This window comes from Hordeum vulgare, chromosome 7H, assembly GCF_904849725.1.
Source record: "Hordeum vulgare subsp. vulgare chromosome 7H, MorexV3_pseudomolecules_assembly, whole genome shotgun sequence".
In the NCBI taxonomy this organism is placed as follows: domain Eukaryota; kingdom Viridiplantae; phylum Streptophyta; class Magnoliopsida; order Poales; family Poaceae; genus Hordeum; species Hordeum vulgare.
The window spans coordinates 288,977,894-289,000,915 of NC_058524.1; the positions used below are offsets into that span (position 1 = coordinate 288,977,894).

Here is a 23,022-nt window from a genome sequence, read left to right on the forward strand (position 1 = left end):
CGTCAGAGTCTCAAGAGCAGTTTCATCAAATTTGCCACTAAAGCTGTTGATGACTACAACAAGAAGGCTGCCCCTCGAGCACCAACTCCTCAGCCTCTGATTGAAGAGCCAGCTGATGAATCTCCTCAAGCTGATGAAACTCCTCAAGCTAAGGAAATACCCCAAGAAAGCCGTGTGGATGTACCGACTATTGAAGAAATCACCACGAAAAATCCAGCTGATGAATCTGCTACAGCTGGTGAGACTGCCCCTGATCCAGCTGCTGCATCAAAGCAAGCTGACGACTATGCACCAGTTGGTTCCTCAAAGCCAGCTGATGAATCCGTCGAGAGAACCCCTTCACCAAAAGCTTCAAAGGTGAAGAAGATGACTCCGTCTGCATCAGACGTGAAGAAGACCAGGGCTGCTGAGAAGGAAGCCAAAAAGAGAAAGGCCTCCTTAGCAGAAGAAGAAACTGAGGCCAAGCGCCTCAAAGCGCTTGAAGATAATGCTCCACCGGACCCTGTGCCCCTCAACGTCGCTCCATATTATGAAATGGTCACCTTTGCATACCAAGAGAAAGGGACATATGAGGAAATGAAGGATGCCGCATCTGAGGAACACAGTGACGAAGAAATTTGTATTGACGACAGTCCTCAGCCCTCCATTCCTCAGGAAGACACTGCACAAGGATCAGCTGCACCAGCTGATGAAACTGCCTCTCTGACCAAGCAAGCTGAGGAAGAGCAATGTGAAATTCCTCAAGCTGATGAAATTCAAAGTCGTGAGAAAAATCCTCAAGATGAGGAACAGGCTGACCCAACTCCTCCACCTGAGCAAGATCTTCACACTGAGGTTCAGAATGAACCTATTCCTTCTCCGGAGCAGAACCCTCAACAAGATGCTCCAGTTGATGAAATTCCTCTGTCTGATGCCCAGCCAGATCCCATTCCTCAACATGAAGCACAACACGAGCAAGCTCCTCAGCCTGAAGCCCATGCTGATGAAATTCCTCACCCTGAGGGCAATGCTGAGGAAAATGCACCAGACCAAGAAACTGCTTTTGTCGTGTTGAACCCAGAGACTGCAATTGTTGTCTCCCCTCCAGTTCCTCAGCAAAATCTTCAGCCAATGCAGCGTCAGCCATTCTCCAAGCGACCGCAGTTTCAAAAGGAGAACTTATTTGAAGAACGCATGTACTTCATTGGAGAAATCCCTATGATAAGCCTCAAATCAGACATCTGAAGTTTTGGACGAGGACACAGCTGAATTACTATGCCTCTGTGCCATGTGGAACAAACAAGATATTCCAGCACATGCATATTCCTCACGTTGAACTTGAAGCAATACCATTCCTAGCTCCAGTCCTAAATGTCCTTCATGAAGCTGGCCTGCTACCAATGTGCTCAGACATCTCTGATTGGAACAGTGAGCTCATTCTTCAGTTTTATGCCACTCTTCACATATCTGGCGATCCTGAAGACATTAACACCTGGGTGTTTGACTGGATGACGCGAAACACTCACTACAAGGCTCCTGCTACTCAGCTCCTCCGTGAACTGCCAGTATCAATTCCCTTGGAGGAGGCTGTGAATCTTTACGGTGAGTGTGAACTGCCCAACGGGATGATGGAAGTCCTCATGAAGCCTTTGGCTGAAGGGCAACCACCGAGAAAAACCTTCCTCGCCCACGAGCTCAAATATACACCAAGGTTAGTTTACAGAATCCTCTGCAGTGTGCTCGCGCCGATCAAAGGCCATGATGATGAAGAAGATGTCGTAGGCATCATGAAGAATATCCTCTTCAACATCATCCATGGTATTCCTATCAACATACATGATTTCTTCTTGAGGACTTTGGCCGACAATGCTATGTGTCCATTTGATCACAAGATATATGCCCCATGGATCATGAGATTCATCAGGACAAGGACTGGCATCAACTTCCACGCTGATTTTAACAACCATGTTGGTTATATGCCTGCTATCAGGGTCAACAAGAAGACTTTCGAGCCAGATGAAGGAAAAGGCAAGTCAGTGATTGATGAAGGCCGTAGGCCCCTTGATGGCCAGTTCAGAGAGCCGGAAGCTTATTCTTCATGGGATGATACTGAGACTCGCCCACCAAGCTCTGTCGCTCCTCGCGTGATGAATACAAGAGAGCTTCTCCTCAGTCTTCACCAGAAGGTGGATCGCAATCACAAGTGGGTCAAACGCCAGTTTGGCGCCATTGTGAAAACCCTCACTGAAACACAGAACTCTGTGAAGCTTAACCATCACTATCTGCATGAGGTTTTTGATCGCACCTGGGCTGCACTTGCTCATCTGAAGACTCAGACAGAACTTGAAGAATTGGACTTTGAGCGAGACTTTGACTGGTCGTGGCCTCCCAAGAAGAAGTTCAGGCCAATTCCAGTTCCAGACCTTGAAGACAGTTCCTTTTCTTCATTCCGCACTACTGAATCTGATGAAGAACAGCTCGACACTGGCACCAGTCCAAGGAAGAAGACTACTCCCAAGAAGCATCATGCCACTTCATCAACCGCCAAGAAGTGAAGTCTTCACGGGCGTTAGTCCTCAGTTTGTCCCTTTTTGTCACTTGATGACAAAGGGGGAGAAACATGAGATTTAGTTTTCAAGCGGGATATTTTGGGGCTTGTGAACTATATTTAAGTTACAAAGTCTTGGATCTTCTGAAGTTTTTATGTAATGAGTTGTAACTTAATCCCGATGGTACTCTGACGCTTTTGAACGTTTTTCTTCGCATGCTCATTCCTCAAGTTTTAATGCACGCATGCTGGAATTCGTCAGATACCATTTGTCATCATGCAGCTTCATTTTCTTCATACTATATGTTACATGTATGCATGATTTACAAGACTCAGGGGAAGATCTCCATGATAAAAATCATCAATGTGCATTTGCTGTGAAAAGAAAAATCCTCAAGATATGCACATCTTCAGGGGGAGTCTCTCTGAACCTTGATTTCAAATTCCTCAAATAAGTATTTTCACTTCATATTTTTATCCCTGTTGAGGACTTAACCTAATTGTCATCAACCACCAAAAAGGGGGATATTGTAAGTGCATCTAGTGCCCCTTAGTGATTTTGGTGGTTTGAAGAATTATAGGTTAAGTATCGAATGTGTTTATGAGTGTACACATGATTTATAAGTCACTGAGGAGTTTGAGATATTTGATGAATATCGACCCCTAAAAATGTATATCTTCGGTTGAAGAAATTGGTCTGAAGCTGAAGAACTGAATCGCGAAGAATCTGCGATGAAATTGATATTCCTCATGAAGATATTGAAATTGAGGAATTCGGTGTGTCCTGAAGAAAATCATATTGAAGACTTTGAAGCATGAAGATTTACTCTTTCTGTTTTATTTTCTTCACACTTGAGTAATAGGAACACCGTACTGTTAAAGGGGGTCGAAGTTACACTTTGGAATGAATTTCCTCATGATGCTCAACCCAAGCCTAATCCTACCAAAAGCCTCAAGTGAGGAATACGAGTGACATGAGGACTCTCATAGTTAAGGGTTCCGACCGTTTTGATAGCCACGCCACATCATTGATCTTATCCACACCAACGGTCATATTATTTAAGGGCATTAGTGTCAAATCATGTCGGGATGCTCCCAGGCTATAAATAGCCGCCCCCCACAACCATTAGTTGGTTGGCTGCTCCGTTAGAAACTAACGCTTGTCATAAGAGCAACCCAATTCCTCAGAGTCTTCGAGAGTAATTCATCAGTGAGGAAATACCCCAAACACCAAACCACAAACCTAGAACCAAGTGATTGAGCATCACTGAAGAAGTTATTCCTGTGTGGGACTGAAGCCTTTTACCTTTGAGGACTGTGCATCCTCCAGACGGTTAGGCGTCATGGTCTAGAGCAATCCAGCAGTCAATTGTGGATCGCCGGGTGACCAAGTTTGTGAGGGTTTGGAAGTCTGCCCTGAAGACTTACCACGAGTGTTGGGCGAGGACTGTGTGTTCTTAGCCCAAGGAGAACACGGTAGGGACTGTGTGTCCTGGGACTGTGTGTCCTTTGGTTTCAATACCAAGCCGCTCCAAACCAGATGTACAACTGTCACAATAGTTGGAACTGGGTTATCAACTACTGTCTTCGCTGTGAAACGGGTTCTAATTCCTTAACTCCTTACTTTCCTCAGATTATGTGTTGATGACTTTCACTGTTACTGTTTGAAGAATTTTCTGAAGACTTTCTCTGAAATTCCTCAACCCCAAATTCTTCACGCTAGTTAATCCTCATCTGTTTTCTGCATGCCTGCTCATTGTGCAATCTGTTTTCACATTCCTCACACTGAAAAACTACTGTTGTGAAACTTTGCACTTCTGATCCTTTACTCTTTTCGCTTTGAGTTAGTCATCAGTGAGGAATTTCCTCAAAATGAATTTCCTCAGTGATGAAATTCTAAAGATCTCATATTCACCCCCCCTCTAGTCGATATGACGCACTTTCACAACTTAATAAAAAAAGAATGCATCATGCAGATCCAATTTGTGTCACATAGTAGAGATGGATAAATCTCACCTGTAGACAACAACAAAAGGAGGAACTTTTGTGGTGTATGTTTCTTACATATGAAGATCAAAGTATTCTCACCATGACGGGCTAGAGTTGCCATTGCAAGGCCAAGAGACGCCTCTCTCACTGGTTCCATGTCACCATGTTCACGAGTACCTAGCAACAGTATACACATGAGGATATGTACATATAATGAAGCAATTGTAATGAGCAATCAACCACCTTCTTTGTACAGATGTGTAGCACAAAGCAGGCAACAACATGAACAAAATCGCAGCAGGTTGCTGCTCTCTGCTCTGACCTATCTATATATGCAATAGCAATATAGCAGAACATCATATTTAGCAACGACAGAACCAGCTAGCACACAGCCTCAATGTTCACCCCATCCTCCGTAGTCACTCCCCAACGTCCAGGCCCATAGCCATCCGGATCTCGTGGAAATATTCCAAGTACGTCTGGAGTGGCGGCATGAAGGGGATCAGGCAGTCGCCCGTGGTGGGGAAGTAAATCCTCCCAGTAGCTTTGGCTACGCTACACTTGATGTGCTTGCTTCCTAATATTACACCACACCGCCCCGTTCCACATGCCCACCATCATCCCCCCATCTCCATTAATTCTGACCGAGCGGCAGCCGAGCAACACCTGCGCGCCTCCACCCTCTCTAATGCTTCCGGTGGAGGCCAGGGCGGACGGGGAGCGGGGGTTGGACTAGCGGATCTGGCGCATCTCCGTAGGGGCGAGCTCGTCCCCCACCACGTGGTCTTCTTTTCTCCCCCGACCGATGTCGGAACAACCTTCTGCAACCTCTCCCAACTTCAATCCAAATCGGAGAGCACACATCGAAGGAGCATGGCACGGGAGCAGGAGGTTGAAGATCAAGGAGGCTACGAGTAGCACAAGAGAAGATTAAAAGTCAATGGACCCATCGATGGTGGCGGGCTGGAGTTCTAGATTGGATCAGGAGGTAGGATGCGGCTAGTTTTTTTTGTCCCACGTACCAGTTCAAATTGACTTACTATGAGGACTGTGGGTTGAATACCCATAATCATAAGGGCTTTTTGCAAAAACGCCACGACGTACGACTAGAAGCAGTATTTGCTTTATTATTAGGTAGAGACATGGTCGTCGGGGCAACTGTAGTTGCTAAAAATCTATTCACACGGTTGCCAAGTTTTAGCAGGTGTTGTTGTCAAGTTTTTTTGCGGGAATAATACTTATATTTATTGGTGAACGTCGCATGGGAAACAAAAAATTTCCTACGCGCACATAAGATCTATCCATGGTGATGACCATCTACGAGAGGAGAGATTAGATCCACATACCCTTGTAAATCGCAAAGCGGAAGCGTATAAAACGCGGTTGATGTAGTCGAACATCTTCGCAATCCAAATCGCAGTCCATCCTGCGATCCCATCATGATCCGTCCCGCGATCCCATAGCGATCCATCCCTATCTTTTAAGAAACGATCCACATAAGCGTCGCAGCCCCAAACTTTTAAGAAACGATAGCTTAGGTTTCTCCAAACCATAGTTCATACGATGTCATCTCAATGGAATTAATTGGTTCCCAATTTAAAGTTAATGCGGTCCTCTCTAATGCCTAACCCAAAAACGATAGTGGTAATTCGATAAGTTACAACATAGCATGCAACATATCCAATAGGGCGCGGCTATGACGGTCGGACACACCATCACACTATAGTGTTCCAGGTGGCATTAGTTGTGAACCAATTTCCACACTATCTTAAATGTGTACCAAACTAACAACTCAGGTATTCATCTCTACGATCATATCGTAGACATTTTATCCTCTTGTCACAATGATCTTCAACTTCACTCTGAAATTACTTGAACCATTCTATAATTTAGACATGTGTTTCATGAAGTAAATATAACAGTATCTACTCAAATCATCTCTGAAGTAAGAACATAACAATATACACTGCGTGCCTTAGCACTCATTGGACTGCATACATAAAAATGTATTGCTTCCAATAAGTTACTTTGTTGTTCCATCTCCCTGGAAAACGAGGCCTTCAGTCATCTTGCCCATGTGGCATGATTTGCATGTCTAGTGATTCAAAATCAAGTGAGTCCAAACGGTCCATCTGCATGGAGTTTCTTCATGCGTTTACACCAATAGACACGGTTCACATGTCTCAAACATTTCAAAAACGAGTGAGTCCATATATCCATCAGTATGGAGCTTCTTCATGCGTTTTATACCAATATAAATCAAGCGGTAGTGCCACAAGTAAGTGGTACTGTCATTACTACTTTGTGTCTTTTGGCATCAAATATTATGTACATGTTTAATACTACGATCAAGATTCAATAAACCATGCATATTAGGTGCATGACCATTGAAGGTATTATTCAAGTAAAGAAAATAACCATTATTCTCCTTAAACACAATCCAATCATGTTCACGCTCAACGCAAACACCAAAAAACATTTAGGTTCAACACTAATCTCGAAAGTACAGGGAGCATGCGATGGTGATCACATCAACCTTGGAAGCACTTCCAACACATATCGTCACCTCGCCTTTAAATAGTCTTCGTTTATTCAGTAGCTTCTATTTTGAGTTAGTAACACTTAGCAACCGAACCGATATCTAATACCCCAGTGCTACTAGGAGTACTAGTAAAGTATAGATCAATATCACGTATATCCAATATACTTTTGTCGACTTTGCCAGCCTTATCATCTACCACATAACTAGGACAGTTCCGCTTCGTCACCATTCCCCTCATATTAGAAGCACTTAGTCTCGAGTTTGGGTTTAACCTTGGGTTTCTTCACTAGAGTGGCGACAAGTTTGCCAGTCATTAAGTATCCCTTCTTGCCCTTTCCCTTGTTGAAACTAGTGCTTTTACTAACCATCAACAATTGATGCTCCTACTTGATTTCAATTTTCCCGGTGTCAAACATCGCGAATAACTCAAGGATCATCATCTCTATCCCCTGCTATCTTATAGTTCATCACAAAGCTCTATAGCTTGGTGGCAGTGACTTTAAAGAACAATGTCAATCACTATCTTGTGTGGAAGATCAACTCCCACTTGATTCAATCGATTGTAGTACCCACACAATCTGAGCACATGCTCAGCGATTGAGATTTTCTCCCTTATTTGTAGACAAAGAATCTTGTCAGAGGTCTTATACCTCTCAACACGGGCACGAGCCTGAAATCCCAATTTCATCTCTTAGAACATCTCATATGTCCCGTGACGTTCAAAATGTCTTCGGTGCCTCAATTCTAAGTCGCTTAAGCATTATGCACTTAACTATCATGTAGTCATCAAAAACGTGTATGGCAGTTGTTCGCAACATCTACAGACCATGCTCGGGGTTTAGCACATCGAGCGGTGCATTAAGGACATAAGCCTTCTGTGCAGCAATGAGGAGAATCCTCAGTTTACGGACCCAGTCCGAATAATTACTACTATCATCTAACTAAGATTTCTCTCGGAACATATCAAAAACAGTAGAGCTGCAATGCAAGCTACAACATAATTTGCAAAGACATTTTGACTAAGTTCATGATAATGAGTTCAATTAATCATATTACTTAAGAACTCCCACTCAAATTGACATCCCTCTGGTTATTCGAGTGGTACATGATCCAAATTCACTAACTCAAGTCCGATCATCACGTGAGTTGAGTTTAGCTTCAATGGTGAACATCTCCAAGTTGAGTATATCCACTATATGACTCATGCTCAACCTTTCGGTCTCCTGTGTTCCGAAGCCATGTCTGTACATGCTAGGCTCGTGAAGTTTAACCCGAGTGTTCCATGTGTGCAACTATTTTGCACCCGTTGTATGTGAACGTAGAGTCTATCACACCCGATCATCATGTGGTATCTCGAAATGACGAACTGTCGCAACGCTGCATAATCGGGGAGAACACAATTTTATCTTGAAATCTTAGTGACGGATCACCTTATAATGCTACCGTCGTCCTAAGCAAAATAAGGTGCATAAAAGGATTAACATCACATGCACATCATAAGTGACATGATATGGGCACGAACTTGTGCTTCTTGATCCCCATCACCAAAGCACTGACATGATCTCCATCATTACCGGCACCACACCATGATCTCCATCATTGTGCTTCCATCGACCTTGTCGCGCTAACTATGTTGTTAGTACTAAAGCTACTGACTAGTGATAAAGCAAAGCATCTCCAAGCACAAAATAATTAAAGACAACCCTATGGCTCCTTCCGGTTGCCGTAGAATCGGCGTGCAAGTCGATATTAAACTATTACAACATGATCATCTCATACATCCAATATATCATATAATGTCTTTGACCATATCACATCACATGCATACCCTGCAAAAACAAGTTAGACGTCCTCTAATTTGTTGTTGCAAACTTTACGTGGCTGCTATGGCTATCTAGTATGATCACATCTTACTTACGCAAAGCCACTACGGTGATATGCAAATTTCTATTTAACCTTCTCCAAGGACCGCCTCTGTCAAATCCGATTCAACTAAAGTTGAAGAAACAGACACCCGCCAATCATCTTTATGCAACAAGTTGCATGTTAGTTGATGAAATCGGTCTCTCGTAAGCGTACGAGCAATGTTGGTCCGGGCCGCTTCAATCCAACAATACTGCCGAATATATAAAAGACTAAGGAGGGCAGCAAATTGAACATCAGCACCCAGAAACTCTTTTGTGTTCTACTCGAGATGTCATCTACGCATACGCCTAGCTCATGATGCCACTATTGGGGAACGTCGCATGGGAAACAAAAAATTTCCTACGTGCACATAAGATCTATCCATGGTGTTGACCATCTACGGAAGGAGAGATTAAATCCACATACCCTTGTAGATCTCTAACTGGAAGCGTATATAACGCGGTTGATGTAGTCGAACATCTCCGCGATCCAAATCGCAGTCCGTCCTGCGATCCCATCATGATCCATCCTGTGATCCCATCACGATCCATCTCGATCTAGTGCTGAACGGACGACACCTCCGTGTTCAGCACACATACGGCTCGATGATGTCCTTGCCTTCTTGATCTAGCAAGAGGGGCGAAGTAGTAGATAAGTTCCGATAGTACGACGGCGTGGTGTCGGCGGTGGTGAAACTATTTCCGCACGGCTTCGCCAAGCACAACGGAGACTATGACAGAGGATAAACTAGAGGGGCGGGGTTGCCGGCACACGGCTTGGGGCAATCTTGATGTGTCCTGGGTGCTAGCCCTACCCCTCTATTTATATGTTGAGCCCTGGAGTCGTTTCTTGGAGAAAGAGCCTCCTCAAAGTCAGTTTGGCACGCAAGGCAAGAGTCCTCCTTGGACTCCAGGACCACACGCAAGGGTCCTTGGTGTGTGGCCCCAAACGCCAGGGTCCCTGGCATCTGGCCCGTGGCCTTCGCAAAACTCCTTTTGCACCTTCCTAAAGCCTCATGGGCATTACCCCTTGGCCCAAATAAAGGTGTTCTCGTACCCGAACATTTTGGGAAACATCCGAAACCCCTTTCGGTGAATTCCGAAATCATTCCGGGGACCAAATACTATTATCCGATATATCAATCTTTACCTCCGGACTATTCTTGAGCACCTCTTCATGTCTATGATCTCATCTGGAACTCCGAACAATCTTCGGTCACCAACATAACAACTCAACTATACTTATATCGCCGTCGAACCTTAAGTGTGCACACCATGCGGGTTCGAGAACTATGTAGACATGACCAAGACAATCTCCGGTAAATAACCAATAGTGAGACCTGGATGTCCATATTGGCTCCTACATATTCTACGAAGATATTTATCTATTGAACCACGATGTCGAGGATTCAATCAATCTCGTATACTCCCTTTGTCCTTCGGTATGTTACTTGCCCGAGATTCGAGCGTCAGTATCTCTATACCTAGTTCAATCTCGTTATGGGCAAGTCTCTTTACTCGTTCCGTAATACAAGATGTCGTGACTAACTCCTTAGTCACATTGCTTGCAAGGCTTATTGTGATGTTGTATTACTGAGTGGGCCCCGAAATACCTCTCCGTCATACGGAGTGACAAATCCAAGTCTCGATTCACGCCAACCCAACAGACACCTTCGAAGATACATGTAGAGCACCCTTGTAGTCACCTAGTTACATTGCGATGTTTGATACACACAAGCTATTCCTCCGGTGTTTGGGAGTTGCATGATCTCATGGTCATAGGAACAAATACATTGACATGCAGAAAATAGTAGCAATAAACTGACACGATCATATGCTATGTTCATTGGTTGAGTCTTGTCCATCACATCATTCTCCTAATGATGTTATCACGTTATCAAGTGGCAACATTTGTCTATAGCCAGGAAACCTTGACCATCTTCGATAACGAGCTAGTCAACTAGAGGCTCACTAGGGACAGTGTGTTGTCTATGTATACACACGTGTATTTGAGTTTCCAATCAATACAATTCTAGCATGGATAATAAACGATTATCATGAACAAGGAAATATAATAATAACCAATTTATTATTGCCTCTAGGGCATATTTCCAATAGTAATACTCAATTTGCAAGTCCTTACAACCATCTGGGACCAACATCAAAACGTCCTCCCAACCCGATCTAACCCAAGTCATAGTTCGAATTTATAGTCTACAAAAACTAGCTAACCGATCACTAGATTTATTTTGAGTTCGAGGAATAAGAGTAATACAAGTTTGCCTAAGGCCGAATAGATACTTTATTTCAGCGACCATCAAAGCATACACAGACCGGTCTGGTTCATCACTTGAAATCAGTGCCACTGCCATGCTTGAGTCCATCTCAATCGCAATTGGATGTTTGATCATTGGATAGAAAAGGAAATCTCTTCCATACAAGCACACAATTCAGTCTCCAAAAGCGTCTCTGCAAGAATATAGAAATCTGCAGGAGGAGAAAATGATGGCCCCCATATTGTCCCTTAGAATCATGCCTGCTCCTGCACCACCATCCGGCAAGTAGGAACCATCAGTGTTCAACTTACCGCAGCCTAGCTGTGGTGGTTTCCATGGAACTGCAAAGGCAGGCTCGCCGTCGCGCTGAGTTAGAGCTTTATTGAAGCATAAACTATGTTTCCCTTTCAACTGATCATGAGTTGGACCTTCACTAATGCTTGATAAAGCCGCAAAGTATTCCTGCAAGAACCTCATCAAGACGATCATGAGTGGGGCAGGTTTAGAATGCACCAACTGATTGCATACATACCAACTTCTCCAGAAGATTAGCAACACCAAGCTTCTGTGAATATATGAAAGTGGAGCGAGAACATGAAGCAACCACTCCTTCCCATTATATTCCATCATTTCCAGAGATGGTAATACCCAAACTTCAGACATTGCTAAGTAGAGATCCCTTCCAAACTGGCACTTAATGAAAGGATGGAAGTTATCCTCCTCTTCCATTCCATAGATTGGACAATGATTAGTCAATTCAAGCCCAATCTTATGTTTGTTTTTCTAGGTTGGTAATGAATCAATCGATAGTCTCCAAGCAAAAAAAAATCACCATTCATTCAAATAAATCACTATTGGTGGCACATTGCAGCTCCATATATATTTTCAGCTTCTTCTGCTCCCATGAGGCGCCGAACTCGACGACACCGCAGTTTCTCTGTTGATCTCCTCAAAGGCAAATAGATAAGCAGATTTCAGCGTAAATACCCCCCATCTTTGCAGGTGCCCATGCAACAACATCTTCCCCAGGCCTTGGCAATGCTCTAATCTTCAAGATTTCAGTTACATTAGCCGGCATGAAGTAGTTCTCTAGCAGCTCCATATTCCAAGAGCCGTTGTTGTCAAGTTAAAACGGTATAGTTGTCGAAATGCATACACATGGTTGCCGAGTTTAAATAGATGTCGTCGACAGTTTAATCAGATGTGGTTGTCGGTCTTTAATATAGTTACTGAATTTAATAGAAAAAAGTTTAGCTGATAACTTTAGTGTAGGATGCACAAAATTGGTTACAAATTAAGTATTAGGTCTTTTGGGATAGCTAGTAATGATCTCACGTTGAGTTTCAATAACTAGAGTAAGAAAAATCAAAGATAAGCATTGCAAAAAATATTATATGTATTGTACCAACCAACTATGCGTGGTGTAAAGATAAATGCTAACTTACACAAATCGTGTATAAAACATTTCATGTTACTTTATCTGTTGCAGGTACTGTGCTGCAGTGTCCTGCAGACCAGCACAGTAGATTCATGTAGAAAAATGCATGCTACAGCCTGCGGGCCCAGCCTATGCTTGCACTTCCTCTTCCGATTTTCCCTAGAGAGATACTCCCTCCGTTTCAAAATATAAGACCTTTCAAAAATTTCATTGTAGACTATATATGAATATATATAGATATATTTTAAAGTATCTAAAAGGTTTTATATTTATGAATGGAGGGAGTAGATAGTAGATAGTACTCCGGATAATATATAGTAGATGGGCCTGCATCCAAGGGGAACAATCGGCTTCTGGCTGGCTGATTCGTTGATGGATTGTAGCATTAAGAGCAAAGCTGGCATGTGCGCACCGAATTTCTGGGGCCTTAAATATTGTGAGCCCTCTACGGCCCGCTCAGGTTGCGCACCTACGGGCCCGGATCTATTGCCTTATGAGTCTGTTTGAGACTGCTCTGCTTCTTAAAATTCAGCTCTGTTCTAGAAAAGACAAGTCAAACGGGATAGCTTCACCATATGCCGCTTCATAAAAAAACTAAAATCTGGTGTACAACTTCAAAGTTTTTATGAAGCTCGTGAGGGGGTGTTCCAAAAAACTCTAGAAGCTGGAGTTGGGGGAAAATTACCCACCACTGCCACCAGTAAGTAGACACCCCTTCATTTTTTCCCCTCAACCAATCAAATAGATTGTTTCCACCAAATTTTCTATTCTTGAAGCTGGAGCTAAATGAAAGGCAAACATTCTCTTGATAGTGCTATAGCTTCTGTATGAAACTGCTTCAAAGTGAATTTGATGAAGTGAAGCTAATTTTGATAAATGGAAGCAGTCCCAAACATGCCTAATATATATGGTCTTTCTTCACATAAGTGTCGATTCAGTGCCGGAGCCCGGAGCCCAGCTGCTCCCGAAATCGTCTTCGTCCGCTCGATGCTCGGGATGCGGACAAATCCAACTCGCTCGTTTTTCGCGGAACGGGATGGGGCTGGTGCTGGCGGCAGCCTTGCTCGGGGCCTTGCTGGAGGCGGAGGAACAGGGTGGGGCTGGTGCCGACAGCAGCCTTGCTTGGGGCCTTGTTGAGGACGTCTTGGGCATCTGCAGGTGCGGTCGGGTGGATGGGGAGGCTGGCCGGGCTGCAGAGTAGGGCCGACGGATGGGATGGCTGTGGTGGCAGGACGGTGAGCGGGATGGATGGGGGCGACGGAAGCGGGATGGATGGGGGAGACGGGATCGGTGCAGGTGGGGATGCGGGAAATTAATTTTTTCTGGACCCACTTAACTCTAACCTAAAAAAATACTCTCTCCGTTCCAAAATAAGTGACTTACTTTATACTAACGTTATAAGTGACTCAACTTTGTATTAACATTAGTACACCGTTAGTATAAAGTGAGTCACTTATTTTGGGACGGAGGGAGTACCTCTTGGATATAATAGTTCTTTTAGGTGAGTTGGATGTATCTAATCAAATGTAATAATTATGTTTGGATGTTTTGATGTTAGTTCAGTACAAACTAATTCAAACTAACTCTAATCCATGCATCCAAACAGGACCGGGAAAAAGGTACTGTAATGGATATACAGTATGAAACAGTGTACTACTATTGTGGGCAACTGCAACTTCAGCAACCGGCTTCAAGACATGATTGACCAGCTCGTTCTGCATCGGTGGCAAAGACAGGATATGCACGTATATTGGAGGGGTAACTATTTGCCCTCCGCCATCTCCTAGCTGCACATGGGTAGGTTGGCAGCATGGACGAACGCCGGCTTGCTGCTGAGCACAGGCAAGCTGAAGCAGAGTTGGCCTCTTAACATACGCCCTCTAGAAATCAAAGAAACGGCGCAGGCGGACCTGTGATAGTCATTGACTGTATTTCAGAGGATCGGTGAACATAGATCTAAAGCAAGAACAAACCGAGAAATTTCAGATTTGCTTACATTGTATTGTCTACACTCTTAGAAACGACGACCCGCCTTGTCTCCAATCTTTGTGTCGTGAAGTCTGTTGGGATAGTGAGAGAGTGAGCAGGAAGACATGTCAGACATGATAGCAGACGAATAAGGGCGAAGGGAGCGGCGCCGGCGGCGATGAGGAATTTTGTCTGGTAATTTTGGTTGCGCAGGGGAGCACGATGGCGGGCTGCAGTGGTTATGGAGGGCTGGGGCGGGTGGTCCTCACGGAAGCCGGCTCACCGCTCATGGGCATGGCTCAGAGTGGAATAGGAAAATGCCCGAGCCGTGAGGGAACGAACTTCATGCGGGCGAAGGACAATGATTTCGAGAGCATCTGAGCTCGAGCTAAGAAACGAATATGTTAAATTGTGATCCAAATTCTATCGTATTGAACTAGACGTAGTACAAACCAGAGGCGGAGGACGAAAAAAAATTAAGGTGTGGCGAAGTTTTAAGAAAAGAATTCTTTTAATGCAAATCGAAAGAGTCAATACACATTACAAATAAAAACCAAATACAATAAAAATGTAAACATGTTTAAATAAAAAACAACTTAAAACATACCGATAATGAAGCTTTCAATGACGTCTAGAAGACCCAGGTAATGTCAATGCTCTACCCTCATTCTGAAAATCTTACTTAATTTTATCAAGTTCAATACTTTTGAAGATCTCTCGCTCAATACTCTCTCTGTCACGGTTTAGAGGGCACGCTTGAAAAATCACTCGGATCAAGGTAATTACCGATTGGTTGTGAGATGTAGCAGGTGTAGATGCTAATGCGCCTAATCAACTGAGAAAATACTAATACTAATGCTTGAGCAGTAAATTGGGATGAAACATGCATGAGTAGTACCAGTACTAATTAATAAGAATAATTGCTTTCGCATCTTAAACCTTGTTTATTTTAAAAACGCACGCAAGTTTAACCGTGTCTTCTGAACCGTGACGGAGGAAATATAACAAACCATCAAGTCATTAAGTCATCCAGCGATGTGGTGGGCACGGGACAGGTACGCACCAGGTATCCAGGCTGGCCTCTTTTGGTTGTGTTAATTGAAACATTGAGTCATTAGTTATTAGCACTACTAGTATTAATTTTTTTTCTCCAAATCAAGGTATGGCAAGTGCCATACCTTGCCCACCGGGGAGCTCCGCCAGTGGTACAAACGTTGTGGGCCTTTGCGTTGGTACCGACGCGTACGAGTACAATCGTTTACTTATCCTCCAAGAACTCTCATATATTGACCCTCATATATATTCCTTGTAGTTGCACCTAAAGACGGACTATCGTCTCGTGCTTGTAATACTCCATCCTTATAGTGATTGCGCCTTCCTGCGTCCGTGGTTTTCTCCTGCAAGGGTTTTCACGTAAAAATCCATGTCTCTCATGTCTCTTTGATCTCGTTTTATCTAACAAGTGGTATCAGTGCTGAGGTTCTACAGATACGAGATTCGTTTGAGACTAGAGGAGCTAGGGTTACGTCCGCTGCCAGGCGTTCCATCGATTCCAACTGGAATTCATTTTTCCGCAACAGCCGCTATATGAAGTCGAGACCAACAGAATCTCTAATCGTACACAGCATACAAATCCCTCGTGAAGTCGATGCTACAGCTCTTCGCTCAGTTGCCGCCGCTGTTCTGTTGTACGTTGCGTCGTCCAATCCGTCTTTGCTGCTGTTTCCGATCGGGACGTGAAGACCAGATCAACAGAGAGCAATCAAACCACCACAGGAGCTTCTGCTGCTGTTGCCGCTGTAGAACCCCATGAGAGGAGCTGCTGCTGCTGTCGTTCACGTGAAGCCACTAGTACTAGTATACGTCGCGCTACACGGCTATTTTCTTCTTCTTGGTCAACTGCTACGACTACCAGGTGCTACTTATCCTATTTCGTTTCATCGACATATTAATTCTTTAAGAATTTTCTGCCGGCTTGTACTGCTTTGAGTACATAGATTTATCTACTTATGGCATCCATGAAGTATTTTCTTCCGCTGCTGGACCATGATACAAGGTTTACCGTCTCGCAAGTCAAGATGCGGGCGTTGTTGGCGCAGGCTGACTATGATGATGCACTGGATAGTTTTGGGAAGAATAGAATTGAGGATTGGACCGCTGAGGAGAAAAGAAGGGAACACAAGTCTTTGTCACAAATTCAACTCCATTTGCATAATAATAGTTGGAGGAAGTTTTGAGCGAGAAAACTGCCGCCGCTCTATGGTTAAAGCTGAAAGGGATTTGCATGATCAAAGATCTCACTAGCAAGATGCATCTGAAGCAAAAATTATTCATGCACAGGTTACCCGAGGGAGGTAATGTTTTAAATCATATTTCAGAATTTAAAGAGATCATATCCGATCTAGCTGCAATGGAGGTTACGTATGATGAAGAAGATACTGCTTTAATGTTACTTTGTTCACTGCCATGTTCTTATACCAATTTCGAGACACCATACTGTACAGTCGTGATACTCTCACACTTAATGAAGTTTATGAATCTTTGAACTCTAAGAAGAAGATGAAATTAATGGTGCCTCGTGATGGTTCAAGTTCATCCCAAGCCGAGGAAATATCTGTTCATGGCGGGACAAAGGAGAAGAACTCACATAATGGAAACCGAGGCAAAAGTAAGAACGGCCAGAGGGGCCGGTCGCAACCCAGAGACAGGAAGCAGTCTTTGCAGGTATTGCAAGAGAGACGGGCATGACATCTCGGAATGTTTCAAGTTGCAGAACAAGGAAAAGATGAATGGTACGTATAAACCGAAAGGTAAAAAACAAGGTGAAAATTCTGCTAATGTTGCTCGTGATGATAGTTCCAATGATGCTCTTGTTGTTATTGCTGGATGTGCTGAGAACAATGATGAGTGGGTACTTGACACCGCGTGTACTTTTCATATGTGCCCGCATAGAGATTGGTTTACTACTTTTGATTCTACTACTTCTGATGGTTCCGTTTTGGATTTTGATAATTCACCATGCAAGATTAAAGGCATAGGTTCCATTCGAATCAAGATGTTTGATGGCATAATCAGAACTTTGACAGATGTTCGGTATATTCCGAAGATGAAGAGAAATCCTATCTCCGTGAGTGCCCTTGATGCAAAGGGGTACAAGTATTCAGGTGGATATAGCATTTTGAAGGTCACCAAAGTTTCTCTCATTGTGATGAAATGTGACTTAAGTTCGACCAATGGTCTTTATTACATTTGAGGTTCTACCATTTCAGGTAATACTACTCTGGTTTTTTCAAAGAATTCTGATTGTGATGCTTCTAACCTTTGGCATATGCGTCTTGGACATATGAGTGAACTTGGTTTGGCAAAGTTAAATACGAGAGGTCTTCTTAAAGGATATCAAATTGGAAAATTGAAATCTTGTGAGGATTGTATCTTCGGCAAGCACAAGAGGATGAAGTTCGACACTTCGACTCATACAACTGAAGGTATTCTTGATTATGTGCATTCTGATTTATGGGGACCATCTCGCAAAAAGTCACTAGGTGGTGCTAGTTACATGTTGATTATTGATTATTCGAGAAAAGTTTGGCCTTATTTCTTAAAGCATAAATGGCAAGCTTTCTCAGCTTTTAAGGAGTGGAAGATTATGATTGAGAGGCAACCTGAAAAGAAGGTAAAACTACTTCGCACTGATAATGGTATGAAATTCTGTTCTAAGCAATTTGGGAATTATTGCAAGTGTGAAGGCATTGTCAGACTATTGGGGAACGTCGCATGGGAAACAAAAATTTTCCTACGCGCACGAAGACCTATCATGGTGATGTCCATCTACGAGAGGGGATTTCCGATCTACGTACCCTTGTAGATCGCACAGTAGAAGCGTTAAGAAACGCGGTTGATGTAGTGGAACGTCCTCACGTCCCTCGATCCGCCCCGCGAACCGTCCCACGAACCGTCCCGCGATCCGTACCACGATCTAGTGCCGAACGGACGGCACCTCCGCGTTCAGCACACGTACAGCTCGACGATGATCTCGGCCTTCTTGATCCAGCAAGAGAGACGGAGAGGTAGATGATTTCTCCGGCAGCGTGACGGCGCTCTGGAGGTTGGTGGTGATCTAATCTCAGCAGGGCTCCGCCCGAGCTCCGCAGAAACGCGATCTAGAGGTAAAACCGTGGAGGTATGTGGTCGGGCTACCGTGGCAAAAGTCATCTCAAATCAGCCCTAATAGCTCCATATATATAGGAGGAGGGGAGGGGAGGCTTGCCTTGAGGCTCAAGGAGCCCCAAGGGCTGCGCCGCCAAGGGAGGAGGAGTCCTCCTCCAATCCTAGTCCAACTAGGATAAGGTGGAGTCCTTCTCTTCTTTCCCACCTCCTTTTTTTTCTTTTCTCTTTGATTTTCTATCTATGGTTCATAGGGCCTTCTTGGGCTGTCCCACCAGCCCACCAAGGGCTGGTGTGCCACCCCCAAGGCCTATGGGCTTCCCCGGGGTGGGCTGCCCCCCCGGTGAACACCCGAAACTCATTCGTCATTCCCAGTACATTCCCGGTAACTCCCAAAACCTTCCGGTAATCAAATGAGGTCATCCTATATATCAATCTTCGTTTCCGGACCATTCCGGAAACCCTCGTGATGTCCGTGATCTCATCCGGGACTCCGAACAACATTCGGTAACCAACCATATAACTCAAATACGCATAAAACAACGTCAAACCTTAAGTGTGCAGACCCTGCGGGTTCGAGAACTATGTAGACATGACCCGAGTGACTCCTCGATCAATATCCAATAGTGGGACCTGGATGCCCATATTGGATCCCACATATTCTACGAAGATCTTATCGTTTGAACCTTAGTGCCAGGGATTCATATAATCCCGTATGTCATTCCCTTTGTCCTTCGGTATGTTACTTGCCCGAGATTCGATCGTCAGTATCCGCATACCTCTTTCAATCTCGTTTACCGGCAAGTCTCTTTCGTTCCGTAATACAAGATCCCGCAACTTACACTAAGTTACATTTCTTGCAAGGCTTGTGTGTGATGTTGTATTACCGAGTGGGCCCCAAGACAGACACCACACCGTTCCTTATACTCCTCAACAAAACGGTGTTGTTGAGCGTATGAACAGGACCATTATTTCTAGAGCCCGTTGCATGTTGTCTAATGCAGGTTTGCATACGCGTTTTTGGGCTGAAGCTGCTTCCACTGCTTGTTATCTCATCAACCGTTCACCATCTATTCCTCTTAATAAGAAAACTCCAATTGAGGTATGGTCTGGTTCACCTGCTGATTATTCACAATTGAGAGTTTTCGGTTGCACTGCTCATGCTCATGTTGATAATGGAAAGTTGGAGCCTAGGGCTGTTCTGTGCATTTTTCTTGGTTATAAATCTGGTGTTAAAGGTTTTAAATTGTGGAATCCTGAAACACACAAGATTGTTATTAGCAGAAACGTTATCTTTAATGAATCTGATATGTTACATGATGTTGCATCTACTAATGTTCTTGTTGAGAGTGAACAACAGACTACTGTTCAGCAGCCTACTGTTCAGGTGGAGCATGTTATTGATTCAGGTGATACTTCTGAAAAGTAAAATGTTGATGCACATGACGATCCCGTCTTTGATGATGAACATGTCACACCAAATCAGCCTATTGTTCCACCCGGTTGGAATGTCGCACGTGACAGAGTTAGGCGGGGTATCAATGCACCTGAAAGGTTAATTGAGGAGTGCAATATTGTTTCTTTTGCTTTATCTGTTGCAGAAGAAATTGAAGGTAATGTTGAGCCTTCTTCATATTCCGAGGCTATTATTTCTAGTGATCGTAATAAGTGGATGAATGCTGAGCATGATGAGAAAGAATCACTTGAAAAGAATGGCACTTGGGATTTAGTAACATTACCTAGAGAGAAGAAACCTATTCGTTGCAAGTGGGTTTTCAAAATAAAGGAAGCTGTTTCTCCCAATGAGGAGACAAGATATAAAGCAAGGTTAGTTGCCAAAGGTTATAGCCAAATTCCAGGTATTGACTATAACGAAGTCTTTTCCCCTGTTGTGAAGCATACTCTATTCGCACTTTACTTAGTATTGTTGCCATGGATGATTTTGAGCTTGAACAATTGGATGTTAAAACTGCATTCTTACATGGAGAATTAGAAGAGGATATTTATATGGTACAACCTAAAGGTTTTCTTATTCCTGGAAAACAAAACCTTGTCTGTAAGTTAAAGAAATCTCTTTATGGATTGAAGAAATCCCCTCGACAGTGGTACAAGAGATTTGACACATTTATGGTCTCTCAAGGTTTCAATCGGTCTAAATATGATAGCTGTGTTTATTTGAAAACTATCGATGGTTCAGCTACTTATTTGCTCCTTTATGATGATGATATGTTAATTGCTGCAAAGAGCATGTCAGAGATTGATGAACTAAAGAAGCAATTGAGTAATGAATTTGAGATGAAGGATTTGGGTGGAGCAAAGAAAATACCTAGCATGGAAATATCCAGAGATAGACCGTGTGGAAAATTGTATCTAACTCAGAAGGGATATATTGATAAAGTTCTTTGTCGTTTTAATATGCATAATGCCAAGCCAGTAACTACTCCGTTAGCTGCACACTTCAAATTATCATCAGCCTTATGTCCTGAGTCACATGCAGATATTGAGTACATGTGTAGAGTTCCCTATTCAAGTGCAGTTGGTTCACTTATGTTTGCCATGGTTTGTTCTCGTCCGGATTTATCTTATGCATTGAGTGTTTTTAGTAGATACATGGCTAATCCTGGAAAAGAGCATTGGAAAGCAGTTCACTAGATTTTCAAATACCTGCGAGGTACTTCTAATGCTTATTTACAGTTTGGGAAAACTGGAGATGGACTTGTTGGTTTTGATGATTCTGATTTTGCTGGTGATTTGGATAAGAGGCGATCACTCACAGGTTATCTTTTCACCATTGGTGGTTGTGCTGTGAGTTCGAGAGCAACTTTGCAGTCTATTGTGTCTTGTTCCACTACTGATGCCGAGTATATGGCTATTTCTGAGGCATGCAAAGAAGCTATCTGGTTGAGAGGTTTATACACTTAGCTTTGTGGAGACTCATCTTGCCCTACCATATTTTCTGACAGTCAAAGTGTTATATATCTTACAAAGAATCCAATGTATCATGAGAGAACAAAGCATATTGATGTCAGATTTCACTATGTTTGAGATGTTGTTGCTAAAGGTGATTTGAAGGTATGCAAGATAAGTACTCATGATAATCTTGCTGATATGATGACAAAGCCAGTTCCTACCAATAAGTTTGAGCTTTGCTCGGGCTTAGTTGGTATTTTTCCTAGTCCTTTCGACTTTTGAGGAACAAGGTGTCTATGCTGATTTGGATGGAGTTATTCACTTCCTTCGACTACTGGAGGGAATTTTTCTCAAGGTGGATGTCGTGGGTATAAGTCTGACAGTAGATGTGTAGGGTACGAAAGGATGGGCAGAGCCTTAGCTACGGCGAGGTTGTATGAGTTCAGGCCCCTCTACGGTGGAGGTAAAAGCCCTACGTCTCAGTGCTCTTGGGAGCTTGTTGTCGAGTGGAATATGGATTACAGTGAATTGCTAACCCCTGCACCAGTGGGGAAGGGCGGCTTATATAGAGTGCGCTGCCCTTCACAACGGTTCGGTGCACAGGAGTGGAGTAGTGGCGAATAAATGCCTACGTTACAGGTAACGTATGTCTTAAATGCTAATAAAGGTACATGGAAACGTATGACCGTTGCCCTCTAGGGGGGTTACGATGTACAGAGTGGAATCCAGTCGGTAAGTTTGATATGCTCCGAATGCTCATCTCCGACTGGATGATGGAGGAATCGTCATCGACTGGATGATGGGAAGTCCTTAATTCAGTCGGAACTGACTAAGGGCCTTATCCTTTATGAAGGGTAGTCCTGGGGTAGGACCCATAGGGCAGGCCTATGACCCTACCCTAGGACTATAACCCCATCATTAGTCCCCGAATGTCTTGGGGTTGGAACGAACAAGCGATGCTTGGAGTACGGGTCCGACTGGTATGGATGCGACTTTGGCGTTGTCTGCCTCGATCCATTTTATCTTCTTGACTAGTGATCCGAGTGGATGTATCTGTGAAACGAACCATCAGGGACCGAGTGCTTCCGTGGAATCTTTTGACGTGACCAGTCAACTGACAGCGGCGGATTTTCTGGGATCCTCAAATTTTGGTTGTCGCGCGCTCAGCGGGGATGACGACATCGCAATCGAGTAGTATCTGCCGCCTCGATTTCCACGCCTTCATCTCCTCCACTAATATCGGAGCAATCGGTCGGGGGATAAGATTTCGGGGCCACCTGCTAGTGACCCAGTCGGAACCTTAT

The 23,022-nt window shown here is 43.8% G+C and overlaps 1 long non-coding RNA gene across 1 annotated transcript; it reads right to left on the reverse strand.

Moving 5' to 3' along the window:
- Positions 1-14,168: 14,168 nt before the first annotated feature.
- Positions 14,169-14,943, reverse strand: LOC123412383. Its single transcript, XR_006613488.1, has 2 exons — positions 14,673-14,943; positions 14,169-14,586 (listed from the first exon to the last, which is right to left on the reverse strand). It is a non-coding gene; the product is annotated as an uncharacterized LOC123412383 (long non-coding RNA).
- Positions 14,944-23,022: the final 8,079 nt, after the last annotated feature.